General features: G+C 44.5%; 1 protein-coding gene across 4 annotated transcripts in view; it reads right to left on the bottom strand.

The window, feature by feature from the left end:
- Window positions 1-16440, bottom strand: part of SCAP (SREBF chaperone) — a 77489-nt gene extending 61049 nt beyond the window's left edge. For all 4 annotated transcript variants that reach the window (XM_067292084.1, XM_067292083.1, XM_067292081.1 and 1 more), the window contains exon 1: window positions 16242-16440. The gene's annotated coding sequence lies outside the window, so the exon portion shown is untranslated. The remainder of the gene's footprint in view (window positions 1-16241) is intronic.
- Window positions 16441-16828: the final 388 nt, after the last annotated feature.

The following is a 16828-nucleotide window of genomic DNA, read 5'->3' on the forward strand; positions in this document are numbered from 1 at the left end:
CAATGCAACACAGGCAGGGAGAACATTAAGTGCCCACACTCTTATAACCCCAAGGCCTTTCTTTTCCAGCTGATCATTATCCTGATCAGAAAGCATGTTATATATTATAATTATAATATATATTATAAAGCCACCTAACTCACGATATACTCCATGCTGACTATCATAACACAAAGCAACTTTTCAGTCAGAATTGGTGTGTCAGCATCAGTAAGTCGCTTAACCGCACTGCATCATACCTCCCACTCCCAGCTTTATCCATCTTGCTTGCCATTCCCTCAGTACAGAAGCTCTTCATCCAAAATCCTTCTAAAAAAAAAAAACCATCTGGCTTGCCATGGCTTCCAGCTAGCTGAAAGTAAGCCCTTCTCTTACATCAGCCATCTGTCTGAAAGCAGATATGATTCACTTCCTACTTTCAAAGCTCTTCTCTAATGAGAAGTTTGTGGTGGAGCGTTTTCAGGATGTTCAGCACCAGGTAAGGAAGCTGCCCCGAAGCTGAACCCACTCGGTTGCCCCGAGGAGCAGCGCGATCCGGTTCGTGCTGCGCTACCCCCCAGCGCGCCCGGCGAGCCCCTCGCCACGCTCGGAAACAAGCCACGTTCCTGCAGCACTGCATGGAACAGGCAGGCTCCCAATTCCAACTGGCCAACTCAACCCTCGCCACCTCCGCCATGGTTAAACCGGCCACGGTGTGGTACAGCACCACTCTGGTGACACTGAGACCCCGGAGAGAGAACACGGAACGACAGAACTGCTAATGGGACACCGACAGCCTCTGCCAAGCTTGTGTGTCAGGCAGTAATACAGGAGTGGCAGCTCCTGCCCATACACTTGACATTAGGAAGCAGATGTATCTATAATAGTATGTCCTGAATTGGTTCCTCAGCTGCAGCTCTAGTACAGAGCAGAAGTGACGACCCATAAAAGAAAAAAAAAAAGGCAAAGTTCATTCCATTTTAGAAATGCAAGCATGTTTGAGGTGTTCTTTAGAGGTCAGTCCCTCCACACCTCGTATAAAGGCAAAGGACAGAATGAGCTGCACCACCACTCCACAGGCTCAGCGGTGTTCAGTAAGCGCACATCTAATTAGTCTTAATACAACACACTTCGTTAGGCCTTCACATGGTCTTACAAGCGTCACTAAGGCTTAAGTTTAAAAAAATAAAGCCTAAGACGTCTACATACAGACAGCAGCTTTCTCATCGCCACCTCTTTTAGCACGACACTTGTGACATTCGCACGCAGATGCGGAACAGTCTCTTATATTTCTTTAGTAGATGAGTATCTGGCCAAAAGAGTCCAAATCGTGCTAATACAAACTGTGGCTCAAACACAGGAAGAAAGAATTTGCTATTCCATAATATTCTGGAGGCTTGAAAAACTCCTACTATTTCTCTAGTTGACTGGCTCTAAGGAAAATTCTTACCAAAAATAAATAAGAAAGACTGAGCAGGAAAGTAAGTGATGTAGGGTTTCTTCTGGCAGAAAGAAGAAACTCAGAATAATAGATGCTGAATGATAATACTTTTCCAAAGACAAAAGCCTCTGTCTCACTTCAAAGTAGTTACATGTTCCAAATTCTTTACATTTCCAACTGAAAAGACTTTTACAGCCTTCATAGGAGACCTCCCTTTAGCACTGAAAGGCAGAAATCTTACATGTAGATAACGGCAGCTCAAACTATGCGAGCCTACGGTAAACTCAGAGACAAAAATCACTCTCAAGTTTAGGAAAGTTTTTCCTCTATTATAAACAGTAACCTGGTTACTTTTTAAAGCACATTCTCCGACCAAGTTTTCCACAAAGCCTTCTTGAATCAGGCAGTCTCGTTAAACAGGCATAAGAACACAACACACTACTGCTAGTAAGAGTGAAAAAAAATCACTGTTCTGTAGTAACTTTTCTCGCACTTCAATACATAAAATAATTTGCTCAATCTTGCTGCCTAAAGCAGTCCGATACCTAAACTTGCAATATGAATTTTAACCCAGCAATTCCCATGTAAAACACCGAGCTTGGGAAAGCAGGAATGACTTAGATTTACAAAGGTCACTCAGTTGCTCTCTCCTGCTGCCGACAGCGCAGATCAAGTTGACTGCTGTACTCTCGAGACTCGAGGGCAAGGCAGCCATATGGACTCTTGGCAAGAATTCGCCATCGCAATCGTTCGCCGTGTATTCATCAACCCAGCGTGGGCTTCCCAAGCAGCTTCCATTCCCAGATATCAGCAAGAACCAGACCATTATACAAAAACAAGTAGAAGACACAAGCAGAGATAGTAGGACTGATACTGCTTGAGACAAAATTAGCCAGACCACTTCAAAATTGTACTGCCAAATTAAAAATAAGGTTTTGATGTGGACTCCAATTATTATCTTGATCCATAGACTAGAGGTTCCATAGAGGACAAGACCACTTTTGTATTCACATGCTACTTCCTTCGCATGCTAAAATTTATGTGGTATTTCCACATCCCATAGGAACGCATTCACACATGCTTATAGCTGCAGGTATTCCATATCCTGGGCTATACCCTAGACACACAAAGGAGAAAAACAGGAGTGATCACTGGTGTCGAGTCTACTCGATGATTTATAGTCTCCACAGGGCATGCAAAGGTCTCCTTGATCTCTCTTCAGTCCTCACTACAGATATGGTTTCACCATAACGATGCCAGAAACTCGGCACCATAAGCGTCCCCTTGAAAACAAGTGAGGTCAAAAAAAATTCCCTGCCTCCTGCTGCCAAAAGAGATTGAGGAAATGGTCAAATTTTAGATGATTCACGCACCAGCAACGTGACAGCAGATTTTCTTGCCTTTTGTCAGTCTGTAGAGGTGGTTCATTTACTTGATATGCTAGATGCTCTCATCATCTTGACTCCTTCAATAAAACATCCTTGAGAATGAGTGATCTCAGCTGCGGTAGGAGCCCTCATATCCCAGCCTGAACAACATGCCAGTATCAGCAACAGGGAGAAGGGGAAAGAAGTGAGGAACGGACCATGGGAACCCAAATCTGCCTTTCTGCAGCAAGTCTGACTGAACCAAGCTTGAATTCTCCTCCAATGAGGGACACGGGTGGGAAGTAGAAGCATTCTTCTGAAGACTTCAGAGATGGGAAAAACAAGAAATGGGCTCAAGACACTAACTTCCCTTCACAGGCCTGCTACACAATCAGCTCTAACACCAAGTCGCTACTCTCCAATTACATTCCCATGGAAAGAATAGGCTTTTGTACGGCGAGAGGACACAAAGGTCAAAGGCAACAGAATACTTCCTATGGGAAAATCATGACCAATACGCTAACCTTTTGGAGGCTGGTGTCTTGAATAGGTTAATCCTGACTAAGCTCTCTGAGAAACAAGGCTCCAGAGCACCCTGTATGTCCTGACCGGAGTATTCTTTATAGAAGGCTCCATTTCATATCCAAACTAAAAATTCTTCAATTAATCAAGTTTCAGGTTACATCCCCTCCGTTCCAGCCATATCACCAATACAGTAAAGTTTTGAGTTCTTAAATCAGACTTCAAAACACAAAATGTGCATCTAATCCAAGACACCACTTATCATTTTTGATCACTTGGTCAATCTCCTTGTGTTATGAGGAGCAATTTCCAGCACACCTTTCCCTCCTTGTTTACCCCTCCCTGAAAATGCCTCACAGCTCTTCCCACCAGTCTAACGTTTGGAAGCCGCGCTCTAAACTTGCTTGTCGACTCATTTCCCTCAGCCAAATAAAAAAACAAATAAAAGCGTGTTTGCCAGCAACGCAAGACGATATTTAAAGATCAAGGAGTTGCACATAACTTGATACAACATTGTGTACCTATTCAGGGCTAGCTACTCATTCCATTCTCCTTTGGCCTGTTTCCCTTCATTTATGCTTTGACGGTTTAAAAATCCAGAAGCTATCTGAAATAAAGACCTCATTTTGCAAGTGATGTTTCACTCATTTTACAAATTATTCATCATGTCTCAAAATGCTTGAGCAGTAACAAACAGAATACCCAGGAGAACGCGTGCCACGAAGGCTCAGAAAGAGAGCACTGAGACAAATAATCTTAACAGCCCAGGGACAACCTAATCTGCTACCAAAAGGGAGCAGCATTTAAAACAAGCTTCCAAACACATTTTCAGTACATCCTCTGGATCTTTATGTCACAAGAGAAGAGTGTCAGCTAAGTCCTGCTTAAGAACAGTAATTCATCAAACCTAGTTTAAAAAAAACAAAAACAAACACATACAACACACTTTAAGAATATTTCAAGCAGCATTAGTCAAAACCTTGTTGGTATGTATGAAATAGCAGAACCATGAAACACAGAAGTTTGGGTAAGTTACAAAAATAGAAGGTGTCAACATTTAGAAAAACCCCACAACTCCATTCAAATTTTACTCTTCTTTTCACATTTAGCCAAAGGAAATTTAATAAGATCTTTATTAGATTACTAAACACAAGAACACATTTTCCAGTCTTCTTCCTCACCACTAAGTTCTTGCCCAAACCAGTTCTTGTTAGCAATGCCGTAGCCTCTACTGTTAATTCACTATACAGAAAGAAACATGATCACGTAAAACAGCATCTTTCTTAAATTATGGTTCTAGTTTGCTTTAGCATCATTTACTACAATTTCAGAAATATTATTACCATCCCCCTCATGCAAGACAACAGATGGAGATGCATGATAGAAAAAAAAAAAAGCAAAACTAATTTGGAAAAGGTTGAATTCAGAGAAGAAAATGTGCAGGATATACATTACTGAAATAGTGAGTGCCACAGGGTATAAAAGGGAGAGAGAAAACCAAAAATTCAATTTTGGGACAAGGCTGCACAGCAGATTTTGGACAGAGGGTTTATCCTCTTCAGACTCGTTGCTCCCTCACCTGTAAAAGGAAAGTGAACTATACTCATTCCATTTTGAAAAAAAGTACCATGAAACATAAAGACAGCACAATACAAAAACTAGCTACTGTAAATATTAAGAAACTGTGCATCGAACTATCGCATAACTTTTACTTTTGTCCGTCTCACCAGAACATGCTTTTACAATGAGCACGTCAAGTAGTTCTCAGTCAGATAAAGTCCATAAGCCCCCCACAAATCAACTGTTTTCTCTGCCAAGGAACCATTCAGAGGATTTCTAGGTATGGTGAATTTTTTCCACATAGCTGATGCATCAGCTACTGTTGAATTTTAGAATTACAACAGTGTTGTATTTTTTCCAGGCCTTGGGCAGCTGATAGTAGAAAACTCCTACCCTAATTAGATAAACTAAAGGCCAAGCACTACAATCCGATTTGTCTCATTTGCCATCTTTGCCTCACTGGACGGCTGAAGTTACATCCTTCCAGAAGCCGAGTCCAAAATAAAAAGTCTTATTTTTCATAATTTGGGGGGGGGGGGGGGGAGGAGGAGGGAACTACCTATTAAAGAGACTGTGTGTTTAAAAGAAACCTTAAGGGGAATTAGAAGAGCAAAATGTTTGCAGGTGACAGTGGCTATTTAAAGCTATCACATTGGAAGCTCAGAGGAAATGTCTAGCATCTACCAAAAAGGCTGGCAAAGAGTTCAAGTTGTGTCCAAACGAGGAAAATAAGGAGAATGAAATTCTTGCACACTGTAAGAGCATTATAAAGCAGGTCAAAAAGGAGTCTGAGGAACAACTGGAAAAAGGTCTAAGAACTAATAATAAATCCTAATTCAGACCCCATGAGCAGGACGTCTGCCAGAGAATCTGTAGGGCCAACAGATGATCAGGATATTAAAAAAAAAACAAGTAAAGCCATAGAAGAAAAGCTAAATAAAAATTGCATTCATCTTTGCCGAGGACAGAGAAGTTGGGGGGGAAGAAAGATTCCATGCTGAAATCCTCTGTGACGGGGACATAAGGATTGGTCACAGATTGGCTTGTCAATAGAAGAGGTTACAGAAGAAAGTGTTACCGTAACTAGGGTCCACGGCCAGACAGTATTATTCCAGGACACGCACAGAAACTCAAACATGAAATAGCTAAACTGTAACAAGTAACTTCTAGTCCCGATACGATTGCTGAAAGGTGGGAGGTATTCTGCCAATTTTTACCAGGGAGTATCTGGGAAACTACAGATCATTAACGCAGGTATTTTAAAGAAAGCAGCAGAAACCGCTCTAAGAAATTGAATTTCTGGGTACACGGATAGTTATGACACATTGAGGAAGAGTCAACTTCATGAACCTGTTAGACTTTTCTGAAGGAATAAGCAAGCATATAGATGAGAGATGCAATTTAGAAAGGGTACCTATACTTTCAAAAATGGGTTCAATAAAACCCCTCATCAGGGACGTTTAAAGAAGCTGAGCTGTCATGCAGCAAAGGGGGAGGCCCTTCGTACGGATAAAAGTTGGTTACACAAGAGGTAAAAAAAAAGATCAGAAAGAACGTCCGGTTCTCTTAACAGAGCAAGGTGACCAGAAGAGTCCCACAGGGAACTGTGCTGTTTAGCATATTCACAAATTACCTGGAAAAAAAGTATAATATTAACATAATAGACAACTGAAAGCGTTATTTATTCAGGGCAGCAAAGATCAGGCTGACTGAAGAGTTGGCAGAAATAACTCCATACCAAGTGACTGGAGAACAAAATGATAGATGAAATTCGGTGCTGATGAATATGAAATGATGCACATGGGGAAAATAATTTTCAATATACAGGAATGCGTTCTAGACTAGCTATTGCCATTCGTGGACAGGATCTGGGCTTCTCATCATCAATTCTCTGAAAATGTTAGCTCAATGCAGTCAAAAAAGCAAATCATATATTAGAAATTATTAAGCACTGAATAGGGAACAAAACAGAAATCATTACATTAATATGTACATCTATGCTATGCACACACTAAGAGCTATACGCAGTTGTGGTCATTCTTCGTCTTCCCCCTCACCTCAAAGAGCACATACAGTAGAATAAGAAAAGGTACAGAGAAGTTCAACAAGGATGATTAAAGATATGGAACAGCTTCCATAAAAGAAACAAAAGAAATGCGTCAAGATTTTTTTAGTCTGGAAAGGTTTTAATCAACAAACGGATGTAACAGACATCTCTAAAATCAGATTATCTGAGGAAACGGGGCAGGGAAGGACTGCTTCTTCCAGAGCAGGAATAATGCAACATCAAACGCAGCTACAAAGGAGCGGTTCAAAATAAACACGCAGTTAAGCTGTGGAAGTCTTTATCCCAGGACATCATTGATGTCACAGGGGTTAAAAAAGCAACCGGACAAATTCTTTGAAGAGCGAGCAATGACGAACTATTAAATGCAAAGCCAGTGCATTCCTCTGGCTTGAGGAGCCCCTGAGCCGCCAGTCACTCTCCCAGAACACTCTGCTAGCTGCCAGTATCTCAACATACTTGTCCTCTTCTCACACTCTTCCCCTACACCACAATACTGTCCATGATCAGAAACAAGATACCAACCTAAACAGACCTTTAGCCTGACCCAGCAGCTGTTCTTATGCAATGCGTATGACATGGCCACTTTTGGAATAATCAGCTTCTTTTTGTTTATCAATGTAGCTGCTTTACAGCAAGCGGCTAGGGAATTACTTTCTCCTAAAAATATCAAAAGAATGATGCAACAACCACATGCAGTTACATATCAGTGTTTTGCCACTAAATGTGGCTACACTGAGAATTTACTGGAGAAAAGGGACCAAGTCCATCTCTCTCTCCAGTGAGGATGTACAGGCCTGTTTCAGTATGTTCCTCCTACTCGGTGGCCAGGTACAAAACAGACTGAGGAATTCAATCAACTTGCACTGGAGGCAAGGGAGAGAAAGTTCCTGACCCCAACTAAAGAAAAGGTATTTCAGGATGCAAACGACAACCAACAAGGAGAATCCCTGATCTTGTTTAGGATATACCTTGTTTATATGAATGCACCGATCAGGCACTTTAAACCCGTATATGAAACTTCTAAAGGATGGAGAAAATTCATTTCCATAGAAATAATTCAATTAACACTTAAGAGTCCACGTATATGTTGTTTACCTTCTTGCAGATCTTAACCGAGCTCCACAGACTAAAGCAGTTGTGACTACAATGTATTTCTTTTGGAATACAATGTCACCCGCTTAGCCCTTTCCGCAACAAGCAACCGCTCCAGTCTGCGTATCATTGTAGCTTTATATAACACTCCCCGAGAGGCGTAAACAAACAGCTCACCCAGCGCAGGCAGCACCGGCCTGCGAGAAGTTTGGCTTTCTACTATAATGCTGTTTTCTAACACTCCTCCACGAGATCAAGTTTAACATCTGAGCCGCTTGTGCTGGCAAAGCCCATGCCTTCCATTTATTATATGAAGGATCTAGAATACTTTTGGATGCCGTTACGTAAATGGGTAGTTCTGTCACGATCCATCCTCCACGTCATTTATCAAAAGTTTCCAAGCAGTAGGTACATTTTGGACTAGCGAGAGAGAGAGAGGAAAAGCTCCCCACCGCAGCCCTCACCCCCCTGAGGCATGCTAACTGCAGACGTCGAGACACACACTTTAGTATAACCGTAACGGCTTTCTGTGAAATACCCGAGGCCATAGCACAGTTCTGCGCGAAAGGATAGAATCTTTTTCTTCTGAGTCAAGTGCCTCGTGACTCATTCTGTTTGCAGTAAAACGAACTGAAAGGAAGGTTGCCGTTCACCTGTTCAGTTTACGCTGCCTCACCACTTAACCAGAGTCATGGAGGAGAGTCTCCCAGCACAGCTAGAGCAAAAGCCACCCAAGTAGTTACAGCTGAGGTACAAGAGAAGACTCTGAAGAAACAGGGCTGGAAGAGACTAGTGGGGGGGCCAATTCACAAACCTAACTCGGAGCCTACCAGTTATGCCTGGGTTATCCCCAGGAGATATTCATCCAACTTGTTCTTAAACGTTTAGTTGGAGACTCTACAGCCACCCCAGGCAACCTGCTCTAATAACCAGCTTTAGATAGCTTTGCACAACTTCTTACCTGCGTCCCTTCCTCCTATGTAAACCACCACTTCTGTGCCGCTCGCAGTGGGTGTGGAAAACGGCGCACTTCCTTCCTCCCCGCAGCAACGCTTGTGAGAATAAACTCCTGAAGCCTCCCCCCAGGCTTCTCTACCCCAAACCTCGGTGCCCGCAGCTTTCCTCGACCATGCTTTCCGAGGTCTGGCGGCTCTCCTTCGCAGTCCCTCCAATCGGTTCGCATCATTTTTCAAGCGTCATACCCAAAACGGGTCACAGGGTGCCCAAACGAAGCTTTGCCGGCACTGGGTGGAACGGAAGGATTACCTCATAACCTGCAGTTTGCGTTCCAGTTTTTACATCCAAAAAAACCAAGAAAAAACAAAAAAAATCCCCACACCTTTTGCCTCCCCTCCTCCTTTCCCCATAGATGATTGTTCACCAGTTCAGTATGGGGAAAAGGATCCTTTTATACTGGATTATTACCTAATCAATTATTCTGATTCCTGCAGCTGATTATTTTGCCTAAATACAAAAACCTTGCATCTGTCCTTTTTGGACCGTATCCTATTTTTCAGGCAACACTGAAATCGTCAAATCCATTTCTCAGTTTTTAATCCTGTCCCATAGCATATTTACAGTCCTTCCCAGCTTCATGTCATGTATGACTTTAACATGCATAGTGTATTCGCTCACTGAAATCATAAACGAAAACACGTAGCCCCCACAGGAATCCCTCTCAGTACCGCCGTCCACTTTAATGATTAGATGTTTATTGGTACTTCCAAAATGTATATTTAACCAATTTACATCCATTATATAGTGGCAACATCTTAGGCTTTTTTTTTTTTTTTTTTTTTAAACCTCACCTACTCGAGAATCTTATTAGAAAAAGAAAATCAAAAACATTACTGAACACCAGATACACAGCAGCTCTTGTTCCTGTATCCAGAAACAGGCCTGTCATCTTAACAGGGAAAGAAGGAAACTCACTTTGTCAAGGAAATACATGTAGCTAACCAGTTACTAACTCCCCATAATCTTTTAGGTGCTAGCAAATCACCTGGTTATTTGTTCTAGAATTTGAGATGACTCCCTGCTCTCCACTCTTCTTCCCACTCTTTTACCTATACAAACTGTGTGCTCTTTGCTAGTGTTTCAAATCATCAGCTATTTGCCATTTCTCAAAAGATGCCTACTAACGACTGAAAGTTTTTCTTAGTCAGTCCTTTACGTACCTAGATGAAAATCTCTGCCTTGGATGACTGTGTGCTAACCTGTCCTTCCTCTAGTCTGATTTGTCGCTATTGCCAGCCAGCTGGCTGCTTTGGGCTTCCGAGAGTCAACTACAAAAGAGATCGAACACTTCAGCCGAAGCGCCGCTGAGCAGTAAGTTCTCCTCCCTGTTCTTTCCTCCATGATCTTCTTACTATTAACTCATTTGCAGAATAATTTTTGTATCCTTTGATAGCCCTTGCTAGTTGGTTTTGATTTATATCTTAATCCTTCTTATGTGGTTTTGCTCTTCCTTCAGTGAAAAACGGAAACATCTCTAGTTTTGAATAACCCACATATCACAAGAGTGAAGGAAGCGGCATTCACGTCTAGCACCAGGAAGGTAAGAATGAGATTTCTATCTGGCTCCAGCACTACTTTTGAGAAAGAGTTCACGTAAGTGAGAAATACCTACAGCAGGCATTTACTATCACAACACACCCATCAGATTCACTCATTTTTTCCTCTACACCTCTCCAGCTGCAATTACTCATTTTCCTTGTCAAACGACTATCTGAAACCAGCACAAACTCTACCCTGCTTCTATATCTACAGTTGGGATTCTTCTCAATGCAAAGATATGTTTCCTGATTCAACAGGACAGAAATCAGAATTAATCTCTACTGATCGCATTAAAAAAAAAACAAAAAACACTGCATATCTGAATACCACTTCCTACTGCAACGACTTTATTAAGAAACTGTGCCACAGTAAATGCTTAACATCCTCACTTCATTCATTTTTTCAAAGGTATGGAAAGTTAAAGAAGAAAAGACAATAACATTTAAAAAAAGAACTGTACATAACAAGCAAATAAACCACTTTTCCTTCTGCAGACTATATTTAGCAGCCCGCTACATGATTGCTTCTGCTTAGGTCACTAGTTCGGTTTTGGGTGCTACACACACAGCGAGTTTCTGAAACCATTCCCAGGTAAATCACATCTATGTGACTACTTTTGGCAGACTTCTGGATTTTCCCACATACTGCACCACTTCATCACACAGAAGTACAGCCTCTTCCCACGCACATATAGAAGGTGCCTCCGATATTTTCTGCAGCTACAAGCTTGGGCAGAAGATTAACATTTTTTTTTTAAACAGGACCATCACAGTCATTTTTCTGGACGAGCAAGATATCTGTTATAAGCAGAAAATTCACAGATCTTCACCAGTTAAGCACTACTTCTGCTTCAGAGACAGAAGTTCAAGGATGTACAACTACTAAAGTAAAACAGAAGGGTGACAGGTTATAAAGGGATTAATTCAGAAAAATACTTGTCTGGCAAAGGATAAAAATATGTGAAGCAGCCGGAACTAGGACGTGATGACGGCTTACATTGTCTGGATTCATGAAATTCTTCACCATTCAGAAACTGGTTCTGGCTGTGATTTTAATAGAGGAGGGACAGAAGAGCATTTCTGGGTATCTTCCTTCTGAAGCAGTCTTCTGCTGAAGTTTGCATTGCCAGTATATAGGTTTCAAGCACCTTTTGCATCACCATCATTTTCATCATTGCTCCTGCAGTCCTTTGCATTTAATTCAGCAACTAGCTTTGGTTATCTTTTAGTTTACCAAGACCATAGCTTAAACTGCACGGTTTTCCGCCTAGAAGAAAGTTTCCCAAAAAAGACTTGGAAGTATTCTGAGTAAGCCAGCCCAGTTTAGCATCAGTCACATTAAACGTACATCCCTACACCAAAATCCAGCTATTCCTGTTAGAAGTTTCCTGACTAGCTGTAATCAGAATTGGATCAAATTAGTTTTATGGGTCAAGCACTATCTTTTTCTCAAGAATAAATCATTTTGTGGAAACATAAAAAACAGTAGTCTGCCCATTTCAGAATAAGGACTTGTTTCTGTCTTCCGTCTCCCAGATGGGTACCTTAGTCACTGGGCTAACAGATATTCAGAAAAGAGATTAAGATGATTTTCTAAAACCCCAGGCAGAAGAAACAGAAGACCACCTTTAGCTGTCTCAGGTAACCTACTTTCTGTTCCGCACAGACCCTTGCTACAACTCACAAACATTCGAGCTTCAGCAGTATTTCCACCCTAGGCTCTCGAATGCTGTAAGTTTTGGCTGTCAGTCGTAATTAACAGGTATTCTCTCAGAGAGAAGGTGCTAAACAGTGACAGGAATAAGAGAGACAGTGGACACAACTCTGGCCACGAAGTCCGTGAAAGCAAAAATTAAGAAGTAAACTTCAACACATACGTTGCAAGGTTTCCTCAAAGAAACACTTTAATCTGACCAGTTTTCATTATAAAAAAATAAGTCTTTCAAGCTTGAAGAGCGTGCTGACAAGGCGCTGCTGAATGCAGGCATCCGTAAGGCGATTCACTTGCATGAGATTGCTTTTCAACAGGTTCTAGATTACAGAAGCAACATTTGGCAAGCCTGAATAACCAAACTGCTAGGACTCTCAGGAACAGCTAAAGGGAGCTTTCTGTCATCTCTAGCATCATGCAAAACTAATTATTTTGCTTTATAATAATCACCAATTAGAAACCCAGGATCAGCAAATCACTGAGCTCTTTCTTCCCACCAGCGAAACAAATCCCAAAACTACTTGCTTAGATAACAAGTCTGAAAATCTGACTTAGAGATTGTCTTTTGAGAACAAACCAACTATTATTCCCATGGCATCTTTATCACAATGGTTCATACAAGATTAATTCAGTTTTTACTAAAGAAATGCAACCCTCCTCCTCTCCTCATTCACCGCTGCTCTCTCCCTTCAGCTGAAACTCACTGTTCCACTGGCAGGAGCCTTGGAATTTTACTGCTCTTCCCAAGGGATTCCAGTTGTGCAGAAAGGAAACTGGCCGTTCTGAAACAAGGACTGTGTCTTAACCCGAGGACACAAATCAAAAGATTCACTTGAGGACAGTCGTCTTTAATTCCCTGCTCATCCACCTCCTATCACAGCTTGCAGACTCGGAAATACAAGGCCGAGCTAGCGCATGACTTTCTGACGTTTCTCGAGACCTTGCCTTCTTCCCCTTTAGCACACTGCATGAGGGACAGGCAAAGGCAGCTAGCTGGGCTGACCGGACTGAACCTGGAGAGAAGAGAATAAGATGCTGCTCAGGGACAAGCTGGGCCTTTGAGGACAACATAGCAGTTTGAATGCAGCAGCAGCAGGTAGGAAGGAATTTAAAATGAATAGGATACAGCATAAGCACAAGGCAAGGCAAAGTATTTTCTTTCAGCTGTACTTTCATAAAAGAAATAAGAAGAAGAGGTAGGGAGGCCAAAGCTTTCACCAGCGAAAACATTCCTTAACATTCAGGCTAAGCCTTTCTTCGGCCATCCTATTCTCCGTCTTTCAAAGGAACTATGACACAAGGACTTACAGCTAAGGAACGTTTCAAATGCTTGGTCTACATCTACCTCTGTTCTTGGTTTGTGCTCGAGACTAAGGTCCTTGGGGCAAGTGTCAGCTGTTCGTCCTGCGTCTGTACAGCACCTGGCACGATGGAACTGTGGTCTCCACCACTGGGGCTCTCTCCTAGTTGCTACAGCGACACGTACTGTGATACTATAAAAAAGCTTTTTGTAAAACGGGAGAACAGTTGCCTGCACCTCCCTATAAAGACAGGCAGCAAGGTTCTGTAAATTCCCCAAGTGCTGCACAGAAAGTTAGCAGCGCTGAGAAGAAACAAGGATTCCCAGCTCCCAAGACTTGCTCAAATTACTAAGCTACTGTTACTCCCTTTTCCATTCGCTACCTATAAAGTTTCGCCACAGACAGTTAAAACTATTTTCAGTCATTTTTGTCAAGCTGTATTATTCTATTTTTTAAACTCTTTGCTCATGAGAGAGAAAAAAAAATGATTTCTCTTCTATGCACAATTATATGAGCTCTGACGACAGACAGGCCTAGAACCCACTAAACAAAAATGCCATTGGATAACTTTCCACAGCTATCTTCAGAGAAAGTCTGACAGATTTCTTTCGTCAGTGAGATTTTGACACTTAATACACTATTTTAATGCTCCTGACACAAAACCTGATTCCTCTTTGCTCTTTCGTAATGTTATATTTAAGTCAGGTTTAGAAAAATAAAAAGCATCCTACCAAGTTAAGCTTTGCAATCAAAAATACTGAGCAGAGTTACTATCTGCCATTAAGCTGAATTATTGAAAAGGAAATATTTTTGGCAGAAGGATTCAGAGGCTAACAGAGCAGCTTCCTACATGTTGCACATTCAGTGAAAATCCCAGGGTGTTTTCCTTTCTTCTAAATTCAAGTCATCTAATCTCCTTTCTGCATTACACAACTGTTCGTGTAATCCTAAGTTTATCGCCCTAGTATGCTGTCATAACAGTTACACATTTCACAAAGAATGAGATCATACCTTATCTTTGCCCCTATCACGAAGAGGAATTTAATTTGTCTTTTAAAATTTCTCAAGAATAAGTGGAAGTTGCATTCAGCAATTTTTGGCATTAAGGCAGTACTTCTTCTCCCAGCACCACAGGTACCCAGACACAAAGGCGCAACCACATCACTTCAGGACCGAAGCAGTTCCTCCGCTTCCTTGTTAGTCCTGAAGATAGTCTGAAAACGCTCACCAGGTCTCATAAGCAAGCTGATTCCCAGATTTTAGCAAAACTTCAAAGATTAGGGCCATCGGACAGAGCGAAAGATACTTGCAGCACCATGCCATCATCACAAAATAATGTCCCCATAAAATCAAAGCAGCAAAATAGTTCCAGACTCTGAAGCAGACAGTAAACTAGCTGCCATTTTGCCAAGCAAACCTGTCAGAGCAGCTTAATGCACATTTCATTCTGTCCTCCCTTTACGCGCGCACTTTTTCTTCCTTTCTATAAAGCTTATTTTCCTGGTTTTGCTGCACAGATAGCAGCAAAACCTTTTTTGCAAAACCTCTTTTCCTCACCTCACCCTCTTTACCATTCCATTCCCTTTCCACCATCTTTGTTCCTTTGTCCCCACAAAACTTTCTGCCCCATCCTTCTTTAACAGGCATTCCCTCCTGCTTTCCCCAGCCATGCTCTGTTCCCCGCTGGCCTACAAAGCGGCAGGACCTCCGGGTGGCTGCTCCCTGCTTTCCTAAGCAGTAAACAGCAACTGTCCTGTTCCCTGTTCTCACTGTGTCCTCCTGCAAGCGGAGCAGTGGCTATTCCGGGCCCTCAGAGGAGGGATTTCTCCCAGCTCCCCCTTTCCTAGGTCCGCTGCAGAGGTACCTAAACAATCTTTCTTCCCTTCCCATACGTAGCACCTGCTTCTTTATCTTCAGGTGCTAAATAGGTAAGGCATCCCTTGTTTTGCATCTCTCAAGAGGCCTTAGCAGCTTTCTGCCTCTGTTTTCTCCCCAACAGGTAAAGTAAGTAAAATTAATCTTTGCTCTCTTCGCCGTTTAACGCGCGCACCCGGGCCAGTTGTCAGAGCCTCCCTCCGTAACGCAAAAGCACCAGGCAGGCCACGCGATCCCCTCCCAGGAAGGTAACGACCATCCTCTACAGACCCACCGCCACGACAGGAACTGCGGGCACCCGAAGCACCGGCCGCCCCGGAGCGGAGCGGGGCAGGACCTGGGCGCAAGTAGCAGGCCCGGCCCCATCCGGCGCACGGAGGCACCGGCCTCCTCCGGGAAACCCCCTCCGACGAGGCCGCCGCCGCCGCCGCCGCACCGGTCGCCCGCAGCCGGTTCCCCCCGCGGGCAGGGAAGGAGGGAGGCCGCCATCCCCGGGCCCTCCGCGGCCTGCGGAGCCGGGGCCGCGCCGCCCCCACCCTCCCGGCCCGGCGGAAAGGCCTAGAGGCGGCGGGGAGATGGAGCGGCCCCTCACAGCGCAGCGCGGGCGACCGTTAAACGGCCGTTGAGGGGGAGGAGGGGTGGGCGCGCCCCCCCCCACCCCCTCGCGCGCGCTCCCCTGTGTGAGGAGCGGCCGCGCGCGCGCGCAGGGGCCTGACCGGGGGGGGGAGGGGGGTCCGCTGGGGACCGGCGCGCTCGCCGCGGCCTCTCACCTGCCCGGCGGGGACCGGCGCCGCTCGGCTCCCGGTGCGGCGGCTCCTCCTCGCCTCTGCCCCTTGACCTCTCCCCTCCGCTCGCTGCTTTGCCGGGGCTTGAGGCGGTTTGGGGTGGGGTTTTTTTGGTGTTGTTGTTTGCTTTTTTGGTGGTTTTTTGTTTGTTTGTTTTTCTCTCCCCTCCCTTTCCGTTCGGCCCTCCCCGCCTCCCGGCCCTCCCCCCGCCCCCTCCCCGGCCTGTCGCCGCCGCCGCCGGTCTCCGTTCCCGCCGCCGCCGCCGCGCCGGGCCCACGCGCGCGCAGCGCCGAACGCCGGCCACGCCTCCTGCCGCGGGGGGAGGGGCCGCGGCGCCGCCACCGCCGCCCGGGCCACGCCCCCTCCTGGCCACGCCCCCGCGCTAGGACACGCCCCCTCGCGGGCTCAGCGCGGCGCACGTGGGAGGGCGGAAGCGGCTCGGAGGCCGCGGGAGCACGTGGAGAGGGGCCGGGGGGGGGGGAGCGGGCCCCGGGGGCCCTGGAGCACGGGAGGGATGGGACCGGGCACCGGGAGCCCCGGAGCATGGGGTAGGTGGGACCGGGCACCGGGAG

This window comes from Apteryx mantelli, chromosome 2 (genome assembly GCF_036417845.1).
Source record: "Apteryx mantelli isolate bAptMan1 chromosome 2, bAptMan1.hap1, whole genome shotgun sequence".
Taxonomy (NCBI): Eukaryota; Metazoa; Chordata; class Aves; order Apterygiformes; family Apterygidae; genus Apteryx; species Apteryx mantelli.